A 21552-nucleotide genomic window follows, 5' to 3' on the forward strand; every position below is an offset into this window, starting at 1 on the left:
CTCTGGGGTCACAACTATGACCGGGTGTTTCAACTTGTGTCGCCCGATCTTAATGTCCAAGTCTGCCGTCCCCTCGACGGGAATTTCCTTCCCGTCCAAGTTCTGCAGTTGTCCAGGAAGAGAGGTGAGAGGAATTTGGTAATTCTCTCCCCTTCCTGCATTCAGTTCGTCAAAGGCCCTTCTGGACAGAAGGGTAGCTTGAGATCCAGTGTCCACCAGTGCTGAGATTGTACCCTGCCCCTGTACTTGTACCGGGGCATAATATCTTCCCTCCTTCTCCTCAAGGGGGCACAGATAATGTACATTTTTGGACAACTGGTGGGCTAATTTTCTGGTTTTGGACATCGCTAGCGAGGAGATTTGGGCAGAATTCTGTGGAGAGTCTTGGGAATCTGAAAGAAAAATTTTGCAACTGGAGATCAGAGCCATTGTGGGTTCCCCTGGCTCCGTTTCTGGGCCGCCCCCCTTTTTTTGGAGGCAGTCGCCAGGATGGGTTTGAACCAGGGGATTTTCTTGCTGTTGGTTCTGGGATGAGATGGTGGGCGGCGGTAGCTCAGTCTCCACATCTCCCCAGTCTGGATTTGCATCCCTAGGGACCCATTTTTCTTTGGGAGGAGTTCCCCCCTCTCTGAAGGAGAAGATCCTTTTCCCAGGATCCTCTGAGGATCCCTCTCCCTCAAATTGGAAGATCTGTACCTCCTCCTCAAACTGAGTCTGTTTGGGTCTTTTGTTTCTCCTACCCCCCCTCTGCTCCTTAGGAGGCAGACTTTCAGGGGCAAGAGATTTTGTTTCCGGTTCCTGGGTTTCCAGGGGCTGTTTACAAGTGAGGAAGGAAGCTTCCTCCAAGGCTTTACACCCCCCTTCCCTTTGTGCCTCCTCCCTGGGAACCGGTGATTTATCGGGGTGCTGCCCCCGTCATTGTTCTGGAGCACCAGGTCCAGAGTTGGGTGCGTTCTGCGCCGGCATGCTGATCTGAGGGTTCTGCTGTGCCCTCAGTATATGACCCATATCCCGCGCCATGTTTTGAACCTGGCGCTCTAACTGGGAAACCCGCTCAGGCTGATACGGGGCCCTGTTTTCTCCCCTGGGCTGATCCCGGGAAGGGTAGCTGTCCCTCCTCTGGTAGTACCCCTGGTTGGGAAGATTTTGGTACCCCTCCACCCTTGGCCTCCCCTCTCCCGGATTCAGTGGTCTGGGCTCAGGGAATTGAGGAAAGAAGGATGGATAATTTTGGGGTTGGAAGTCGGGTGGATATCTGGGGAAAAAGTTCTGCCCAGGGTTTGGTAAATTTCTGCCCTCCTGTGGGAAGTTTGGAGGGAAGTTCCCTGGGTTAGGTGCTTGTCTGGATCCCCCCCCTTGGGCTGGAGGAGTCCACACATAACCCAGGATGGGTCGATTACCTTTGTAGCGAGGACTTACATAGTCAGGAGAGCGAGGGACCCCATTTGTGGGGCTGCCTCCCTGGCTCCCTGTCTGCGACTGGCCCGAGGACCTTCTGGGCCTAGCATTATTAGGTGCAGGTAGGTTTTTAGGCCCCCCCATCTCCAAATCCAAAACGGGGGTGACCTTTACCTCTGCCACCTTGGCAGCAGCAGGGGTGCTGTTGGCTTTGGGGTTTTTCTGGGCATTGCTTTTATTTTCTATGGGCTTCTGCACCTCATAGATGCGGGTAGCCTGTTCAATGACCCAGTCTAAAGATCTTTTCTCGTGAAAATCCCTCACGAGCTGGGTCATGATATATTTGGGCAAGGCATGGAAAAACGTGTTTATAAATTCACGGCTATCCGTGCGCACCCTTCTTGTGGTCTGTGCAAAAGCCCGCTTTAACTCCTGCACAAATTCTTGTGGGGCCTGATCCTCCCCACATTGCAAATTGTAGGCTGCCTTGCGAGCCTCTTGAGGATTTCTGTGAACAGAAAAATGTTTCAGGATGGCCGCCTTATATGTGGACCATCTTAAATGATTTTGGTCCTCCAGCCCCGCAAAGAAACTGGAGTATTCCGGGGAGAATGTCCACTTTACATATTGAATACAGCTTTGGCTGTCCTTCAAATGGAAAGTCTCCATCATTTGTTCAAACAACTCTAAGTGCTCCCAAACAGAATACTTAGCGTTCTTATGGTAAGGCGTGATGACGCTCCTGATCGCCTTAATCTGCTTTAAGGGGTCCTTGAGCAAGGCCCTTTTTGCCTTATTGGCCTTTTTGGTTCGGGTAACCCTTGTCCATTCTTCGTCGGACTCAGAGGCACTGCTCCCAGAGGTTCCCGTCTGTTCTTCCAGGTTTTCCCGGATTCTGCGAGCCTGGGAATGGCTGGCAGAATGTGGGGACCTGGTCTCCTGTGTCCTGCGCAGTTCAGAGGAGTCTTCAGATTCCTCCTTGCTGTCAGGATTTGATGGGTACCCCCTCCACTGACCTAACTGGGCAGAGGTTTTCAGGATGCCCTTAATGGGCCTACTCTCCTGGGGTTCCCCACTGAACTGTATTGTACTTGGGTGCCCATACCCGGATGCCCACCCCTCCATTCCTGGATGGCACTGGCCTATGAGCCCCATACTCTTAGCTGGATAGTAATCTGCCATCCCTGTGGCCCTGTGCTCATGTGCGCCAGGGGACACGGGGGTGGTAGAGTCCAGGGACTGGGGAAGATGAAGGCCCCTGGTGTTAGGGCTCCTGCGGTTATGGTCAGGAGTCTCTCTTTCCCAGCGGACCTCATCTCTATCCGCCCCTGCTCCCTGTTGCAATGCAAGAGCCTGCATTTGTGCTTTCAGTTCCTCTGTTAAGGCCTTACTCGACTCTATCAGTTTCTCCTGCATCGCTACCTGTTGCTGGAGCCTATCATTGTGTTGACAGAGGGCCTCATTTTCCCTCTGTGCTTCCTGGTTGGTCCTGGAGAACTGGGCCAGTCTTTGCTGCAGGAGGGTTACCTCCTGAGCTGTGTCCCTATTGGCCTGCTCCTTTCTTGCTAGAGCATCCTCCACCCTTCTGGTGTGCTCTACCAAGTTCTGGTTTTCTTTTTGGAGGTCACCCAGCCCCTGGTGGGCCAGGTGATTTTCTTCCATTTTCCTTTTTAAATGGCAGACTTCCTGGCCTAAGGCGTCTCTTTCCTGACTAAGAGCCTGCATTTGTGCCGCCAGGTCGTCCCTTTGCCGTTGAAGGGCACCAGCTTTTTGGCGCTCCTCATCAAACTCTGCCTGGGTATCCAGGTCTTTCAAGATCAGCTTGTTGCTCTCTACCTTCACTCTATCTAGATGACTTTGCAGGGTGGCTACCTGCTCCGTGCATGCCCTGTTAAAGTCTAATTGTTGCTCCAGCTTTTTCTGGCTCTGCAGTAAGGAGTCCAAACTGTCTTGGTGCTCCTTCTGTAGGGCCAGAAATCTGGTATCCTGTTCTGACTTTTCCTTTTGCAGCACATCCATATCCTCCTTTATTTTAGTGATGTACCGTCTGCTGTCATTTTCTGACTCCTGGCTCCTCTGCAGCCTCTGCTCAGAAGAGTCCAGATCAGATTGGGCCTTCTGTAATGCCATCTGTTGCCTATTTGCCAGATTTTGGCTTTCCGCACATCTATCCTGCATGTCTCCAACGTATAGGTACAGGTATGCTGCTATCCTGGCAATCTTATTGTGTTCCTCTTTGGCTTTAGGAGCCATATATAGTTCACTCAGGGCCACATGTAAGGGACCCTGATCTCTATATATATCTGACCCTGTTTCAGTGACCTGTTGTGTGATGGCCTGCAACCACACATCCTGGCCCTGTTCGGTCCATTCACCTCTCACAAATAGCTTATGCAAGAGGTGCTCTCTGGCTATTTTCATGTCTACTAAGGTCGTCATTCTAGAGATTGGTCTCTGTCCTGACTTACAGAAGTTTGTATTTTATTTTTGCAGAACAGAACTTTTCTTGGAGTGTCCCTTTTGAGGAATGCTTCACAGCGTAATGCAGCGTGGTGATCCGACTGGATGTATGTATCCCGTCAGTTAGCACACTGTATTAATCTGCACAAATGGTAAATCTAACCCAACGTCTCGGCTCGAGCCCCCACTTTGTAAGAGGATTCAATTCAGCACTACAGCCAAGTTAACGCCTAGTCTAGAATACTGAATGAAAACCCTTATTGATATATCTTTAGGTCCAGTTCATGCGTCCTGGATGACTACCCTTGTATAACACCCCTCTCTTGGAATCCCCCTGACCCCACTGAGCCAAGAAGTAGTTCTGTTTTGCAAGTTTAAAAGGTTTATTTGATCAATTAAAATATATATATCACACTTTATAATAAATTAATAATTGAATATCACACTTAATCTGATATGGTAAATATTAACAACGGAGAATCTGGCACTAGCACACTTCTTTATAATGACTAATGAGTTGACCTGAAATGGATAAGGTAGCACACTGGTAAATAGGAACAAAAGTATAATGTGGTAGAGGATGCTTTATGTAGCTCAGGTGGATGCAATATTCAATGAATGCAGTACAGAAAATACGCAATATGATTCAACCAGACAATGTAATCACTTTTCTCGGGCTATTCCCTCCCCCCCTCTTTATGCAATGCAAGGAAATGGAAGGAAAACACACAGTCCTCAGAAATGCAATCAACTGTAATTCAGTTCAATCCCAGCAAGCTTACAGAAAACAGATAGGAGTTTTGAAAACACAGGCAATGCTTGGATATGTGCTGGCAATGAATGAGAAATATGCTAAATTTGCTTTTAATTCCCTTATAGAGGTTCAGGGTGAGTGGTATCTAGTTAATATTAGTCCAGGCTCACACTAGCAATGATGCAGGGATAGTTAGCAGGTTAAACGAATTTCTGGCCAATGGAAAGCAAACAGCAGTAGTTTTTACATGTGAAGAAATTGCAAATCGCGGTAAAATTCGCGGATGCGCCGAGCGCTATTACAAAGGAACCGCAAGGACTATCTCTACCGTTTTGGGGTCCTAGAAAAGCCTGGGATCTCAGCTTCCAAATGAAAGTTATTGCAAGTCTCTAGCCCAAACGGTTGCGGAGATATGAGTAATTTAGTAAAGGTCGTTTTTGGTTTTGTCAATTTTAAACGCACACTTTTTCAAAATGACAAGTGACAAATTTTTGCAGCTAGAATGACAGGTGACAGCTAGGAGGCAGTTCTACTTAGGTTAAATAGATTGAATTAGATGAATTTAAACTAAGAGATGTGTTCTGAGTTTTGCTAAGTACTCACAAGAGATTTTGAACAGGAAAGCGACTTGGTCACGGACTTCAGTCTGGTCAGGTCTTTCCGGGTTCTGCTCACCGCGCCTGGCCTCTGGAACTGCTCACAGGGGTCTGGTCTCTGCTAGGCACCGGTTCTTTGGGTCTCTCTGCTCTGGATAGATTGAAGTCTCTAGTTTGGCTTTCTGGAGTTTGATGGAGGTAAGTATGGATTTTTCCGGCAGAGCTTTCAGCGGCAGATGAAAAATGACTCTCCTATCTGTCCTGTCTGTCTGCTTTTATGTGTTTAGAATGTGGGTGTGTTCTAGCATCACTGACCCTACCTCTCTCTCAGCTTCTAATTGGTCAAACTTCCATTTCTTACTTGATTGGGGGAATGAAATGAAGTGTCATCAGGATGAGGTCTGTTTATGATACAGAGAACCCACCCCTGTCAACTTTACACACAATCTATATCTGACCTAAAAACATATTTGCACAGGTACACATTTGTTTAAAATTACATATACATGGTGTGGCTGAATTTAGCCATGTCTATGTCCAAATCTGCTCATTCTCGGAGCTTGCATTCAAAGAGTGTACATAATTGACTTTTTAACTGCTTTTTCAATTTCCGACATGGACCCAACTTTACATACATGTGTGCAGGGGGTAGGGACATTAACTGATGAAGTTTCAGATTTTTAACATGCACACATTTAGAGTAATATCCATTTTTCCGCTAAAACCCCCCTGAACATACCACCGGTTCCTACCACGTCTTAAACTGTGGGCAGAAAAATCACAAGAATTATGGTATCATTTATAAAATTTTCACATGTCCGCTCTATGAATTATCCCCCTTTTTATAAAACCATATCCTTGCTGCAGGGGTGTGTCTTTTCAGGTCACATGGTACAGAAACCAGTCTTTCCAGTTTCTGCCAAGCCAGCTTGCTTCTCACAGGCAGTGCTCCTCCCAGCTTCTCCAGGAGGAAGCCACTTTTTACGACGTCTGTAATAAAAAACCTTTGCCTGAGTGGAGAGGGCTTTGTTCACTCTCTGGCAGAGCACAGGAAATTCAATTATCAGATAGATGGCATATCCTTAGCCTGGGCAGCAAAAGGAAGGTTGGCCTGGGAACACAGTGGTGACTCAAGTTTCACTGCTGATGGGTAGTTGCTAGGCAAAATCAAGTTCCTTAAGCCAGACCTTCAGCTAACTTTTGTTGCTTTTAAAATAACTTGTAATTTTACACATGCAGCTAGAATGCTGATTCTAAGTGCAAAACTATGACATTTCAACAGTTACAAAGGCATGTGACACCAAACATAGGTCACTCATTTAATTTAACATTTTCGATTTTGGTGGTTTTAAATCCAGTTTCAGTTAGGCTTAAGCTGCTGACTCCATAGCATTTTTGTTATAAGCATTGTTTTTGGGCTCTTCATTTCCCAGATTTTGTAGGCACACAAAACTCCATTCTGCCAAATGTCTGCTGGTGTTCAGTGAATATTTTGCACATGTTGCAAGGTTTGAAATAGGCATTTTGCTTGCCTTCAGAAAAACACACAGAGTGGTTTTAAAACGCCGGCTTTTGGATAGTGGTGAGTACTGGTACTGCACCCATTTTTGGGATTTAAGAAATGAATTCCCCACAATTCTAGGTTGCATTTGGCAATCAGCATTGCCATTCCCAATGGTTTCAGACTACTGTGCGGGTAGTCCAATGGTGGTTTTAAAGCGCTTTGAAGCTAACCGGCGCTACTGTTTTTCCTTTGGCAACCCATTTCCCTCATGGCAACCCGGCCTTTCATTCTCGCACTGGTGGGTGGCAAGTGAGGCAACCATTTTGGTGGGCGCACAAACTGCGCAGCTTTCCTGGATTTCAGCGCACATGTGGGTTTTCTGCCATCTTGAATTTTCTAAGCCCACAGCACCAAATGTTGTAGCAGGGTAGCTTAAACGTGGGTCAGGACACCCAACAAGTCAGCATGAACGACACAGAAATATAGCTCACTAACATAGAAATGCAACTGTAACGGGCAGCCATCTTTTCCGAAATGGAAGCCACAACACGCTTCTATATAAATGAAAGCCCTTAAGACTTCATGTACACTCAAAATGCTGAAATAAAAAAATACAGATCTGTCCAGATCTCAGGCAGTAGTTAACAGACCGAGCCAAGGTTACCATGAATAAGGGAGGATAGAAACGGCAGAGAGAAAACACAAGCTAACGATGCCCAAGACGCAAGAAATATTTTCACAGGTTAAGAGTACAACCAGCATTTGTAAACTAGGTGTAGGACAAATATAAGCCAAAAGACTCCATGGAGAATAGCTTGCGTGTCCCCACTGGTAAGAGGAACTACAACAGTCACACAGATATTAGCCAAAATCATAAAAAATGCAGGGTGAAATAATTCCAAACACGGTCCCATCACATGTGTCCCATAAATGAAGAACATTGTCTATTCATTAGCAACAAACACAGATAAAACACCTGCCTTACTCCTTACACATATATCCACAGACAGAAGATGTCACACAAGGCCAAATACAAAGGGATCACCCTTGCTCATGGCTTAAAAGTGAGCGATGGTATCTTCTTGAATTGAAAAGAAAGAAGGCTGTGGACCTCTCTCCCCTTCTCCTGTCTGGCTCATGTCTTGACGACCTCTCAGTTGTTCAAGGTTGGTCAGCAGGAAGCCAAACAATCAGAATTCTTAATGTTGGGCCGCCCATTAGATATCATGCTACCAATAGCTAATTGTACAGATGATGCCTTTCTTACCTTTATCAATTTAAAGGTGGTCTTAGGAGAAGCCATTAGACAGGAGTTGGCCAATTAGAAATGTAACTCCTAAAGAATGTATTTGTAGTACCTACTATTAGTCACTTCCCGTAACAGGTAGGTTCTGGTAACTAAGATTACAGTATCATGTCAGTTATGATGAACATTGAATATATAAACTGTTATTGATAAGCATGTCGAGAGTTCCAAGACTTTTCATGCTTGCATGCTGTCCCTGCTTTATTTGGATGATAATTAAGCTGGGGTTTGCCTTTCGGTTCGTCCATTTCCTTTAGTGAGTCCGGTTTAATCTGGCTTCAGACTCTCTGTGTAATTTAAGACTCTCTGTGTAATTTAAGACTTCCCAGGCTGCCTTAACAGACTGAATGCGCTCAGCACAGACTTCACATGTTTGAGCGATGGGACAGAGGTCCCACCATCCTCTGCCAACACATCCAATAACGTTCTCTATGTTTTCTTAAGTCTCAACACATCTCCCTTGCTACCCCTGTGGTCTCCTCTGCTACCTGTAAAAAAAAAACGGGAAATAAGTTTTCTTTTTTTTTTTAAATTGAGGCTCATGGGCCAGCAGCATGTGGCTCTTTGTTTCTTCACTGGCAGTTTTTCAGATACCTATAGCCGGTAAGATAGCTCACTGCGTTGCAAGATCGCTGCTGCACTGTGTGTGTGATCTGTAGGTTGCAGGTTCGACTTCCGGCAAGGTCAACTCAGCTTTTCATCCTGCTGAGGTTGATAAATGAGTACCAACACACGTTGGGTGATATTGTATGTATATTTGTTCTATATGAAGTGCTGAAGCGTAAGTGCTATTTAATACCACATCATGATCATTTGGCCTTCGAAGTCTGCTTGCATTCACAGTCATTTGGTAATATAGGCTTATACGTGCCGCTATTAATGTTACATATGGTGATCCATTCTTGTATGAAATATATATCACTTTACAGTGATATCGTAACCATATTTTTCGTATTGTTCTTAGAAACAATGCTATGTGATTCCACTTCCAGGTTTTGTCAAGGGGTGAAAGGTTCTGTTCCATCGCTTCCTGTGATGTCACTTCGGGTGGGGTCAAATCACACCACTTCCTGTGATGTCATCAGAGGTCAAGGGTCGTCTGATGTCACTTCCACTGGCATTTTGGTGAAATGTCATCCCTGTCTCAACACTCTTTTGAAAATGCATTCTCTATTATAGCTAGATTATTTTCCAGACACAAACATAGCTGCTGCTTTCGCTTGCTTTTTATCCATTTAGAGAAAAGGAGTAAACGCCCCATTGATATGGCTTTTGTAGAACCTAACTGTTGCACTGTTGGTTCTTTCGAATGCCAGATTTGTTTTCTCTAAATGATTGGCCCATTACAATTATTTATGAATCATATGCCCTGGTAGTCATAGGTGGTAACTTGTTCAATTTCCCTTTGATCTATAGGCAGCGATACCACAGGCTCCTTTCTATAAAGTGGTGGAAAATCCATCAGTTGCGTCGGTTCATATTCAACTTTGAGAACTTTGCTCTTACAAACATTGTTAAAGTTGCTTTTCTCAACAATATGGGGTCATAGAAATAGGCTTGATATCATCCGTGAAGAGGAGAAGAGGATTTTGATGACTACCTAACATTGGGGCATCTGTTGGAAACTGGGTGACACTTTCTATTAAAGCGTAGAGAGTAGGGGCAAGGACACAGCCCTGATGAATATATTTCTGCAAATAAGAGGAGGAGTTCATTTCACCTGCAAGATTCCAGTGCACCGCTGCTTCGCTATCAGCGTAGAGAATGGAAAGAGCTTTGATAAAGGAAGTCTGGTATGGCTAGATCTCTCTTTTCTTCCCAAAATGTTAAGGGTGGAATTCTGTCAAATGGCGCCTCTTGGTCAACAAAGATCTCACGTGAACACGCAATTTTTTTTTTCGATCCTTTTGTTTTCGATCCTTTTGTTTTCGACCCTTTTGAATCGATCCTTTTACCATTCAATCCTTTTTTTTTATCGTTTGACCTGCAACCCGCTTGGTGTCAAATTAAAGGATTGAATGTAAAAGGATCAAATGTAAAAGGATCGACGAAATAGGGGCGAAAACAAAAGGATCAAATTTATTTTTAATTATATATTTTTTGGGGGTTTTCGTTTAGTTAAAAAAAGTGTTTTTTACCACAAAAACAGGGGTTGTGGGGGACTCCCCCAAAAAACAAAAAAATTAAAAACAAAAAAAAACAATTTTTTCGATCCTTTTGTTTTCGATCCTTTTGAATTGATCCTTTTACCATTCGATCCTTTTTTTTCGATCCTTTGACCTACCACCATCACGCTTACCTCAATATCATGTTTATTTGCAGCAGTAAAAGAATCCTAAAGCCTGAAGATGGTTAATAGGATTGTTTTCCTCAGCCTGATTGTCCAAGTGGCTAGGCACAGCCTTGCATAGATTTTACCTGCTGAATCAAGAACCTATATTGGTCGATAGTTTGATGGGTCCTCACATGCCGCTACTTTATATATGGGCACAAGCTCTTCTTTAGTTCAGGATCGGTGAGGAAAGATGAATCAAAAAAAGGCCCCAAATGTACAATTCTGACTAAAATATGTCAACCAGGGTTTATCTCATCCCGAATCCCTGCCGCTTTTCCGACTGGTAATCCCGGCATGTACCACCTCCATTGTGAATTATAGGGAGCCTGATCACCCAGATAGAAATCAGTGTTAATCACATTCAGATGGGGCCTTTAGAAATATTTAAATCATGAGCCCTTATACTACAATTATCACCACCACTACAGCCCAATGAAACTCCTGATCTCAGTAACTTTGACCACTTCACAACTAGTGGCGGATGCATATTTTGGTGCCACGGTGGGCAGATAGTGGAGGGTCCTAAATATTTCCTTAAATTAGCGCGAGCGGCTGAGCGTTGCCTAAAAGAATTAAAGGTGGTTCGGGGGAGGAATTCCCCCCAAACAAGATTTTAAATAAAAAATATATGTCTGCTGAAATTATGCATTTTGCAAAAATCAGGTATAAAGCCATGCAATTTGCAATGGTTCTCTAGGGTAACATATAAACAAATCCAATATATGCCATGTCACCAACGGTGAGTACTTTATACCATTTCCATGAGGTTGCAGCCACAACCTATCTATACCAGTACTGGTCAGTGTAAACCGCTTGCATGAGGCTGCTGCCACAATCTACCTATGCCAGCAAGGTCTGTGCAAATCGCGAGCATGAAGCTGCTACCACAACCTGCCTATGCCAGCAATGGTCACAGTGAATCGTATGACATATCTATGCCATTAATGGTATGGTTGGTGTAAATCACATGCATGAGGCTGCTGCCACAACCTATTTATGCCATTAATGGTTGGTGTAAATCACATGCATGAGGCTGCTGCCACAGCCTGTCTATGCCATTAATGGTTGGTGTAAATCACATGCATGAGGCTGCTGCCACAGCCTGTCTATGCCATTAATGGTTGGTGTAAATCACATGCATGAGGCTGCTGCCACAGCCTGTCTATGCCATTAATGGTTGGTGTAAATCACATGCATGAGGCTGCTGCCACAGCCTGTCTATGCCATTAATGGTTGGTGTAAATCACATGCATGAGGCTGCTGGCACAGCCTGTCTATGCCATTAATGGTTGGTGTAAATCACATGCATGAGGCTGCTGCCACATCCTGTCTATGCCATTAATGGTTGGTGTAAATCACATGCATGAGGCTGCTGCCACAGCCTGTCTATGCCATTAATGGTTGGTGTAAATCACATGCATGAGGCTGCTGCCACAGCCTGTCTATGCCATTAATGGTTGGTGTAAATCACATGCATGAGGCTGCTGCCACAGCCTGTCTATGCCATTAATGGTTGGTGTAAATCACATGCATGAGGCTGCTGCCACAGCCTGTCTATGCCATTAATGGTTGGTGTAAATCACATGCATGAGGCTGCTGCCACAGCCTGTCTATGCCATTAATGGTTGGTGTAAATCACATGCATGAGGCTGCTGGCACAGCCTGTCTATGCCATTAATGGTTGGGGTAAATCACATGCATGAGGCTGCTGCCACATCCTGTCTATGCCATTAATGGTTGGCGTAAATCACATGCATGAGGCTGCTGCCACAGCCTGTCTATGCCATTAATGGTTGGCGTAAATCACATGCATGAGGCTGCTGCCACAGCCTGTCTATGCCATTAATGGTTGGCGTAAATCACATGCATGAGGCTGCTGCCACAATCTGTCTATGTCAGTAATGGTCACATGTCAGTAATGGTCACTGCTGCCACAACCTCGTAAGCCAGTATTACAGGCATACTTACTCGCATGGATAGGTTGTGGTGCAGATTTATGCATGTGATTTATCCATGCATTATTGTCTAGAGTTGCAATCGGCCCTGATTCTAACCCATAAAATGGGCTTTCTGCCAAACTCTCACAATCACATTGTTCAGCCAATCAACACTGGCTGCACTGGTGAGGCTGCACAGTACAGTGGGATCATGTTGGGTGTATGGATGTTTGCTCACCACTCGTTTGGTTTGGTGTGTGGGTGATGGTCTGCTTCCTCTAATGTTGGGGCACCATGATGGCTCAGGGACTATATGACAGGACTGAAAATACAATCCTGACACACTTTATCAGAGAAGGCGGATTCTTAGGTCGCTGTCAATGAAAACCCAAGATTGAAGGCCTTGTGGATGGGAAAGGTCATTTCGTTTTAGAGGAATTGAGCATCATGCAAACAAATGATTTGGTACTTCTTTGGATAAAACAATGTTTCAATTGCAGAAAAGCAAGCTCAACGTATTTGCTCCTGAAGAAGGGACCAAGGTTCTGAAACACGTTGAGATTTTTTTGCGATGCAGCATCTTCGAGTGATGGATAGTACACAGGAAGTTAGTGACGCTAGAAGACAGCTCAGGCAGTGGAGGGGAAGAAAAGTGAATAACATTTGAATTTTATCAGCAAGTATATAATATGAAAATTCGAAGGAAGAGATAACTTTGTCAGCAGAGGTATAGGATGGGAAGAGAAGTGACCAACAACTAAGTGTTACAGGACCCCTTCATGGCTGGTGATGGCAAAGCCGGTCCCAGTGTTCCTGGAAATGGAAAAGGGGTGATCGGCTAAGTAGGATGCCACCCCCAAACTAGGCAGTTTCCTGAAAGCCATGATGTTAGAGTTGAAAGGAGAGAGGGATGGTGGACTGTATCAAATGTGGCAGAAAGATCAAGGAGAGCGGAAATAGGTGACACTTGGTAGCGGTGAGGGTTAGAGGGACAGTTAGTGGCATGGGTAGGCAGTATCTCCGTGGCATTTCTGCGTGGGACCCAGATTCGAGAGGGTCCCTTTGAAACCCTGATAGTCAGTGATGCAGTTGAAATCTACACGTTCGTGAACCGTAGCGAGAGTGGTTGATAACTGGATGGCTTTTAGTAGTGGGTTTCTACAAAATGGAAATGGGGGTGGCAAGCTTGAAACAGACTGCGATGATACCAGCGGAAGGCAAAATGTTGAAGAGGGCTGGGAGAAAAGAGCAGCTCTGGGATCCATGCCCCTTGAGTGTTGTGATGCAAGGGTGTCAGCAACATCAAAGGAGGGGTTCACAACCTGGGGGAAAGGTGCCAGCTCAGTCATGGCATTGATCCAAAGTGGTAAGGGCTTAATCTAAGAAACGTTTTGGGCACACTCCGCCTCCCTGACGTTCTGTCCAGGTGTAGCTACAACATAATCAATAGTTTGTAGGGAGATAGAAGACATCATCTTACCCGAATCAGACTTGATGAAGATGGTGCTTGACAAAGCACTGGACAGGTGCAGTCTTCAGCGAGGCAGTCCACAAAAAAGCATCGGCTTGTCATGAGTCTACGGCGCAACCACGTCTGAATGAGGTTGCTATGACCGCTAATAAACCTTGTGCACCGTAATTCTGGACGTAGCTCTCCTTCTAAGTTAGACAAAATACTCTTGTAAATATGCATACAAATATCCGAGCTCTCAGTTAAATGATAGCACCCATTTTGACTCCAATTAACAGAGTTTAAAGTTCATATTTATCTCTGTTACATTCTTTTCCAATATGGCGCCAGCTTTTGCGATTATTAAATGCACTTATTTTCCCCAAATATTTATCTTGTATTCCCTTTTAAGTTACTGACTCTAAATTTTGTGAATTAAGCCCACTCATTAAGCAGCTCAGGAGTATGCTGGTGTTTGTAAATTCTGGCTGTTTTTACCTTCCACCCACATTATGGCAAGGAGTTGTTTCCTCGTCTCACTTTAATTGTAACTCAAGGGGTGTTTCTGAATAATCCATCCTCGGGGTTCTTTCACCAACCTGACTTCCAGCTGACTACATAGATAGGGTAATGGTAATGATCGCACACAGTATTTCAGAAGGAAATTCTGTGAAACTCAGAATGTGGTGATCAGTGTGGCACTGGCCCTTTAAGGGCGTGCGCACCACTGATTGACGTTCACTCCGTCGCGTGCAGGTATAAATAAACGGGGTGTTCCCGGTGGCCTCAGAGCCACTGGGGAGTCCACACGAACCACACAGAGTCTCTGTGTCTTGTGTGTGGGGTGTGGGGGGGATCACGGTGTGGCGGTCCTGGAAGACTGCCAACAATCAGTGTGAATCGCAGCACATCAAAAAGAACCCATACAATGTCAACAACACCTTTTATTTTTAGCAGCATAACACCCTGAAGTACACGGGAAATGTAGATGTGTGGCTGTGAATGAATCAAAAAGTTTCCAAAATGTTCTATTTTTTCAAATTAAATTATATATTTATTTCCTGATACTACTGTCTGCCTGTTAGGCACAGAATTATTTGTACACGTTATTAAAGTTAACTTCTTTTAGTGCTGCACTGGGAGGTAGGCTACACTAGACAAGGGCAATTAGAGGTTACGTTAAACTCAATGGGCCTTGTGTGTCTTATTTTTAACTACAGAATATAGCTGTGCGAAATCAGCCAGTCCCAATCTCCTCGTCTCAATAACCTCTCTGTTCTTGTCTGCAATCCCAGCCAGCCAGTCTGATGCGCCGACACTCACAGCCAATCCCAGGGCAGTAAACATGCACTGTGGCGACATGTCCTAGTTGAAACACTATTTTAGCCATCCTTTTTATGGCAGGAGGGCTGCACCTGCAGATCCCTTCCACACAGTTCTCCCGCCCCAGCTCTACTACAGAACGGTCCCCGTCGCTTTGTACATTGTTTCAGCCTGCAAATGCCACTCCTGGCACGAACACACACTTACAATTTATAACCCGCCGTGGTTTCCCTGGAAGTATTTATTAGCGTGCAAAGTAATGCTTTACAGCGGTGTAAATCTGTGATTCTCATATTACCAGTGTTATAAAACCTTGCGCTTTGTGAGGTAATTTACTCCAGATATTTCTCTTCCATGGGCTGGTAGCTGCCTGAGAGCATTTCTTTTGTAAAATGGCTGCCCTGCTGTAAAGCAGAGCTTCTTTTAATGGATGACCTCATGCACGGAAATAACGCAACGTGCCCAGTTTACAGTTATCTCCTTTGTGCCCGGGGTATGTACCATGTGACGGTCTGAAAATATTGCGGTGCCATTTTAGAGAGATTGTAGAAACTTAAAAAGTTCCGGAGCTAATGAACAGTCAAAAACAATGTGGAGTATTCTACAAGAAATGTTCATATCTTCTACGTGACTGTTTTTCCACAAATAAAGGGTACTGGAGGAAGTAAGATGTTTTGATGTACTTAAACAAATGCAATGGTGCCCAGAGAGGATAACAAGGAAGCAGTGGCGACGGTCTCTCCAAATCCAGACACCTTTAGGATTCTGCTGTTTTCCCTATATCGGCGCTGTAATCTGCAATTGGGACGGGAGGAGCTTACTTTACTGCGCACTATACAGTTGGCCCGGTGGCTCAGAAATCTAGGCTAGTTGCCACCTGTTCCATAGTCTTTAAAAGGTCTTTTACGTCTTTTGGTTTGTGGAAATGTTCAGTTCGGTTCACACTTACCCGCAAGAATGTTTACAAGCTTTCTGAATGTGCGAATGTTGGAGCAATTTCTTAGGGCGATTGAACATGTGTGGCTGAACGGTGGATGCAAGAGTGAACAGATGCTGTAGTCCACACCGAGCAGACATGAGAAGGACTAGTTCCACCCAATATGCTGATTTGATCGCAGCAAGAGGCGGAAATGTTCTCGTTTAATTGCTATGGAAATGAAGGATGTTTAGGAGGGGGCAGGCTCAGGTAAAAAGTTTGGGTCTTCCTTCGAACTAGGTTCATGCTAAGAGATCTGTAGTCCCCCAATTCCATGTGCGAGACCATCACCCAGTTCTATTTTTTTCTTGCCGTCAGGGATATAAAGTCCTAAATTTGAACTGGAACAGACAAAACTACGACTCCCAGAATTCCCCCAAAAAACAGGCTGTATGGCTGTCTCACACGTGGAATTGAGAAATCTGGATGGAGTAGGTATATGGGATTAACAGAGATGTTTTTCATTTTTATGGCATAGGTTGAGACAAATCTATTTTGTGCAGGGGCCATCATACCAAAGTTTTGGATGATCCCAACTCTCCAGTATCAACCCAGGCAATATACACTTTTCTGGATATTCACCATAAGTGTCTTGTCAGATGTGATAAGCTCTGGCCTGGTTGGGAAATTCCTCATGGAACCCTTTATGAGATGTTTAAAATGGAATGTCTCTGTAGGATGGCCACGTTCATGATATTGATCAACAAATGTACTGCTTTTCTGAACCTCATTTATGACCTCAGTCCTGGAAAATTAATGCTAAACTGACACACACTCGCCATAGCATAAGAAAAAAACACATGAAACAAGAAAAACTAAATCTTGTTTTTAATAATTTTTTAATGAAGGATGAGGAAGATATTCATTAGATAAGTAGAAGTGAGCTAGAACTAGCACACAGTAAGACATCACTCAAGTAGCCTGCATCTTTTTTTTTCCATCTGCAGAAAAGGTCGAAAACAGGAGAGAAGTCAACTGATTCTGCAACATCCAGTTCAATACTGAGAAGGTAGAGGGAAGAAAGACGTTCTTCTCTTATGGTTGAGCGCAAGTAGGTTTTTAAAAGGTGCAGTTTGCTAAAGGAACACAGAAGACACTGAAATTGTGCCAGGAATTTGATAGAATATTCCTAGGTTTAGAAATGGAGGGCGTAGAGCAGGAGCACACAGCAACATTGCTGTCCCTGTCCTGGTCTAGGCCGCTCTTCTACAGGCAGCCAGGCCAAGCTGGAGCACATGATAACACTGCTGTTGCCGACAGGATGTCCAGAAAAAGAAGACATGCCACAATAAGAAAGGACTAGACTGGCTGCCCCAAAATGCCCCCAAATGCTAGTCTAGTCAGGTAATAACACATACAATGCTTTATATATCATGGATGGATGCCCAACCATAAAAGTGGCAATGCCATTATGGCACACCGCCCCTTATCCTCACCAGACAAAATCTGCTCCTCTGCTCCTCTGCTGGTCCAGCACAAACATACACGCACACCAACCGAGTCACACATCCTCCTTCTTGACCCTGCCCAGTCCGGCTTCTGACCCCTGTGAGGAACTGAATCGTGACTAGTCTCCATCTGGGATGACCAAAAAAGAACTGCTGACACAGAAGGCTGCACAACACTTATCCTCCCCGACCTCTCGGGGGCCTTTAATACCATTGATCACCGCATCCTCACAGGCAGGCCTTACTCGATCAGTGTTAAGGGCTCAGCATTAAGCTAGATGTCCTCATTCCTCACTAACTGATCGCAAATCAGCCTCGTTTCGCCAAGGTCGTCGACCACTGCCCTGTCAACAACAGGGTACGACAGGGAGCCTCCCAATCCATTCAACCTATACCTGAGCCACATCCTTGCTTTTATTCACTCACATAGCGTTACTTTCTACAACTATGCATATGACACCCAGATCATCTTCAAGATCCTATAAATCTCTGCCATCCTCCACCCCACCCTGCCTCACAGAGATCAACCATTGGATGACGGCTAACCACCTCCTCCTTAACCCTGGCAAAACAGAAATCATGATCTGCAGAAAGACGGCTCTCTTCCCCGAACCTGCCCCCTGGCCTTCCTCCCTAGGCTCTCTTCCCACTCCATCCAACTCAGAAAAGAACCTACGGATTACCATGGACATAGACTGACCACATCAACTCAGTGTCTAAATCTTGCTATCTACAACTCCACATTCTCAGACACATCTTCCCATTCTCCTCATACCCTCACGGAGTCACTGCAATCATGGCCATCGTCCTCTCCTGCCTAGACCACGCCAATTCCCTTTAACATGGTGCCCCTACATGTCAACTCAGAAAACTCCAAAGACCAGATCCCGTCAATACGCACACTATACATGGTACAAATAGCCCAATTATTTGATTCAGTAAATGTATTCACAATTTCGATATGGAAATTAATAATATGAAAATTCTCAGTTTTATGAACAAAAACAAATGCGTCACTTCTTCTTTGGATAAAACAATAATTTTAATTGAAGAAAAACAAGTTCAACGTGTTCCGGGTCCTTGGTCCCGTCTCCAGGAGCAAATGCGTTGAGCTTGCTTTTCAGCAATTAACATTTTTTTGTATCCAAAGAAGTATCAAAGAATTTGGTTTCGTTCATAAAACTGTTAATGTTCATATCATTCATTTCCTTATAAAAATTGTGAATATATTTACTGAATCAAAGAATTGGACATTTGTTGCCTTGTATAGAGTAAATGGGGATGGGAGTTCCCTATCAATGGGATCCAGTCTTTGTTGTATTGAGTCCTGGTCTATGTGTCAGGACTGGTGGTTTCTTCTCCTCATCTGAAGTGATTATAATTTCATTATAGAAGTTTATTTATTTGCTAAAGAAGTTTGTCTTAACCTAGGAGTGTGGTGGGGCATATTCTCATTGTAATTCATAAAACTCCAACGTGTTGAATACACTGCTGCTAGGCTGGTCCTAGGCCTTTTCCCCAGACAGCACATCACCCCAGCCCTCCGTGTCCTCCAATAGCTCCCAGTAGGGTGATGGTCCACTTTCAAAGCCATGTGCATCACCCACCGTGCCCTGCATAAGACAAGCACAGAATACCTTCACCACAAGCTCACCCCTTACCTACCCAAAACCGCACTTCTTGTCATCCGCCTTCTAATCATCAAAATTAGGGATCACCTTGTCTTCTGGAAGTCCTCAAGACATGCCCCCAACTCCCGCATCCTGACCAACCCATTCCCACCTCAGGCCATTTAACCCCTAATAGAATGTGCAGAGACAATAAACTGGAGAAAGCGGGACAGAAACTGTGCCAATCCGTGCCATTCCTACAAAACCAAGGAACCAGCCAGGACACTCAGTTATGTATCACACTCCATGCCAATGGAAGCTAGCCCCAGGCTTGGCCACCCACTCGCATGCATCTGATATCAAACACTACTCGAATGACACATCACACAACACCTCTGCCATTAGAATACAGCTATGTCGTACAACACACATTCGGTCTAGGTGGGCACATAATTAGTGTCCTGCACCCGCATACTCTCTTGACAACATCACAGCACCCATCCACAAGCCAGCTCGACATTGGGTCGCTAGCAGGGATGTGGCTACTCCTACCTACCTTCGTATTGGCTAAAATGCACACACGCATTATAAACTCTTCTGATGAACTTCCATACCTTAGACTTAGATGTCCCGAGGGCATTTACCTACAGCGCGCCCATACCAATCGGAAAAGGCGCTATACAAATAAAAAATCACATTACAACATTCACTTGCTACACATACATCATAAACACAAAGCACAGCATAAATACATGTACACACAAATTGTGTTCTTACATGCTCCAGTGCTACTGCTTCGTCTTCTCCAGGAAGAAGGCTTTGTCAGGTCTCCACTGCAGCCTGCCGGCTCCTGTGCTCAGCCGACTCTTGAATCCGCTCCGCAGACAGGGAAATAAGGAGAGCTTCCTGGTTTCCTGTCATGCGTAGTGGGGGCATGAGTCGGGCATAAAGTAACATTCTAGTTACATGGTGTCACGTGCACTGCAACTAGAATGGTACTTTCTTCAGTTTTACTCAGAGTCAGAGCGTATTCACCCTGAGTTCAGAAAGAAGTCAGGTAATTTCTTTCTGGAGTCAGATGCACTCTGACTCCAGAAAGAAATTATCAAACTTCTTTCTGAAATCAGAGTGAATGCGCTCAGGAGGTAGAGCAGAGCACACGGCAACACTGGTGCCCATGTCCTGCACCGATCCAATCCACTGCAGTGGTCCAGAGTGTAACGGGACACAGACACCTGTTTGAAGTGGTGTGCCTCTGCTCGGCATTCCCCATTGTCCGGCGAGAGGGAAACCTCCCCGATTGGATGTGCCGAAAGGGAGAGGTGTCCCACTGGCAGGACAATGACAATGAGCCACTGTGCCTGTGGCAAAAATCTCCTGGTCCGGCACAAAAAATTGCCACTGGGGGGGGGCAGGGACCCCGGCACACATGCTTGGTACAATACTGCCTCAGGGGACCACTACTTTTGTCCTATTTTTGTCAGGATCCTAATATTCTTCCTGAACTACGGAACTCCCTATTTACATCTTCCCCTGATTTTTAAAATTAGTTAAAATTGTGAGCTATTATAAGATACCTATGTAAGTGATGCTTATATAGTAATTTTCGTTTGGTGCTAGTTTCATGAAGAGCATATATTCCAGGGTGCTATGCCAGTGCTTTTAAAGCAATATTTTCTTTTTGTAAGTCTTGGCTGTGCAGAGTAGAATTAGGTTCAAACCAACACAAAGGAACACCTTGTACAGCAAAACGAATCGCTACCTTTTAATTGTTTGCAGTATCCAAGTTTCAGAAGACCTTATATTATCTTATCTTATCTTATCTTATCTCAATCCCATTTGTAGAGCGCAACATAGGCTCGAAGGCATCTTGGTGCTGAGCTTAGAGGTGAGGTCAACCAGACCCAGGAGGACTAGAAAAGAAAAGTCTTCAATGCCTGGCGGAATGACAGGTGAGACTCAATATTACATTAGCTGTCATTTGGAATATCCTATTCCAGCTCGAACACCACTTTCAGAATACTTTTTCTAGATGACGTCTTTGCATCCCACGAAGGAGATGGCATGAGCAGTTCTTACAGTAGCAATGGGTCTTCAGCGGGAAGAGTCCTCCACTGTGGAAATGGGAAGCAAGGGCTTTCGCATGGTAACACTCGATTGCATGACTCATCATAGCTGTTAATGGGCTTTTATACTGCACCAAATCGCCGCCATAGCATTTTCAGACCACCGAGGCTTGACTGTGAAGTTGCAAACTTTACCCCAACCAGGGGCAGCCAGACCTTAGTCTGCTGGAAGGAATGAAAATGAGAAAAGGAGTATGGGCAACAGATGCTACAAACACAGTGATGCACCGTGGGGAGGATGTTTTGGGATAGCATGCATGCATGTCAGTCCTGTTAGATGGACAATAGTTCTGCAAATGGGAGAAGGCAGGTATGTCCGAATGTGTTGT

The sequence above is a fragment of the Ambystoma mexicanum genome, chromosome 5p, assembly GCF_040938575.1.
Source record: "Ambystoma mexicanum isolate Mex_15411 chromosome 5p, UKY_AmexF1_1, whole genome shotgun sequence".
NCBI classification, from domain to species: Eukaryota; Metazoa; Chordata; class Amphibia; order Caudata; family Ambystomatidae; genus Ambystoma; species Ambystoma mexicanum.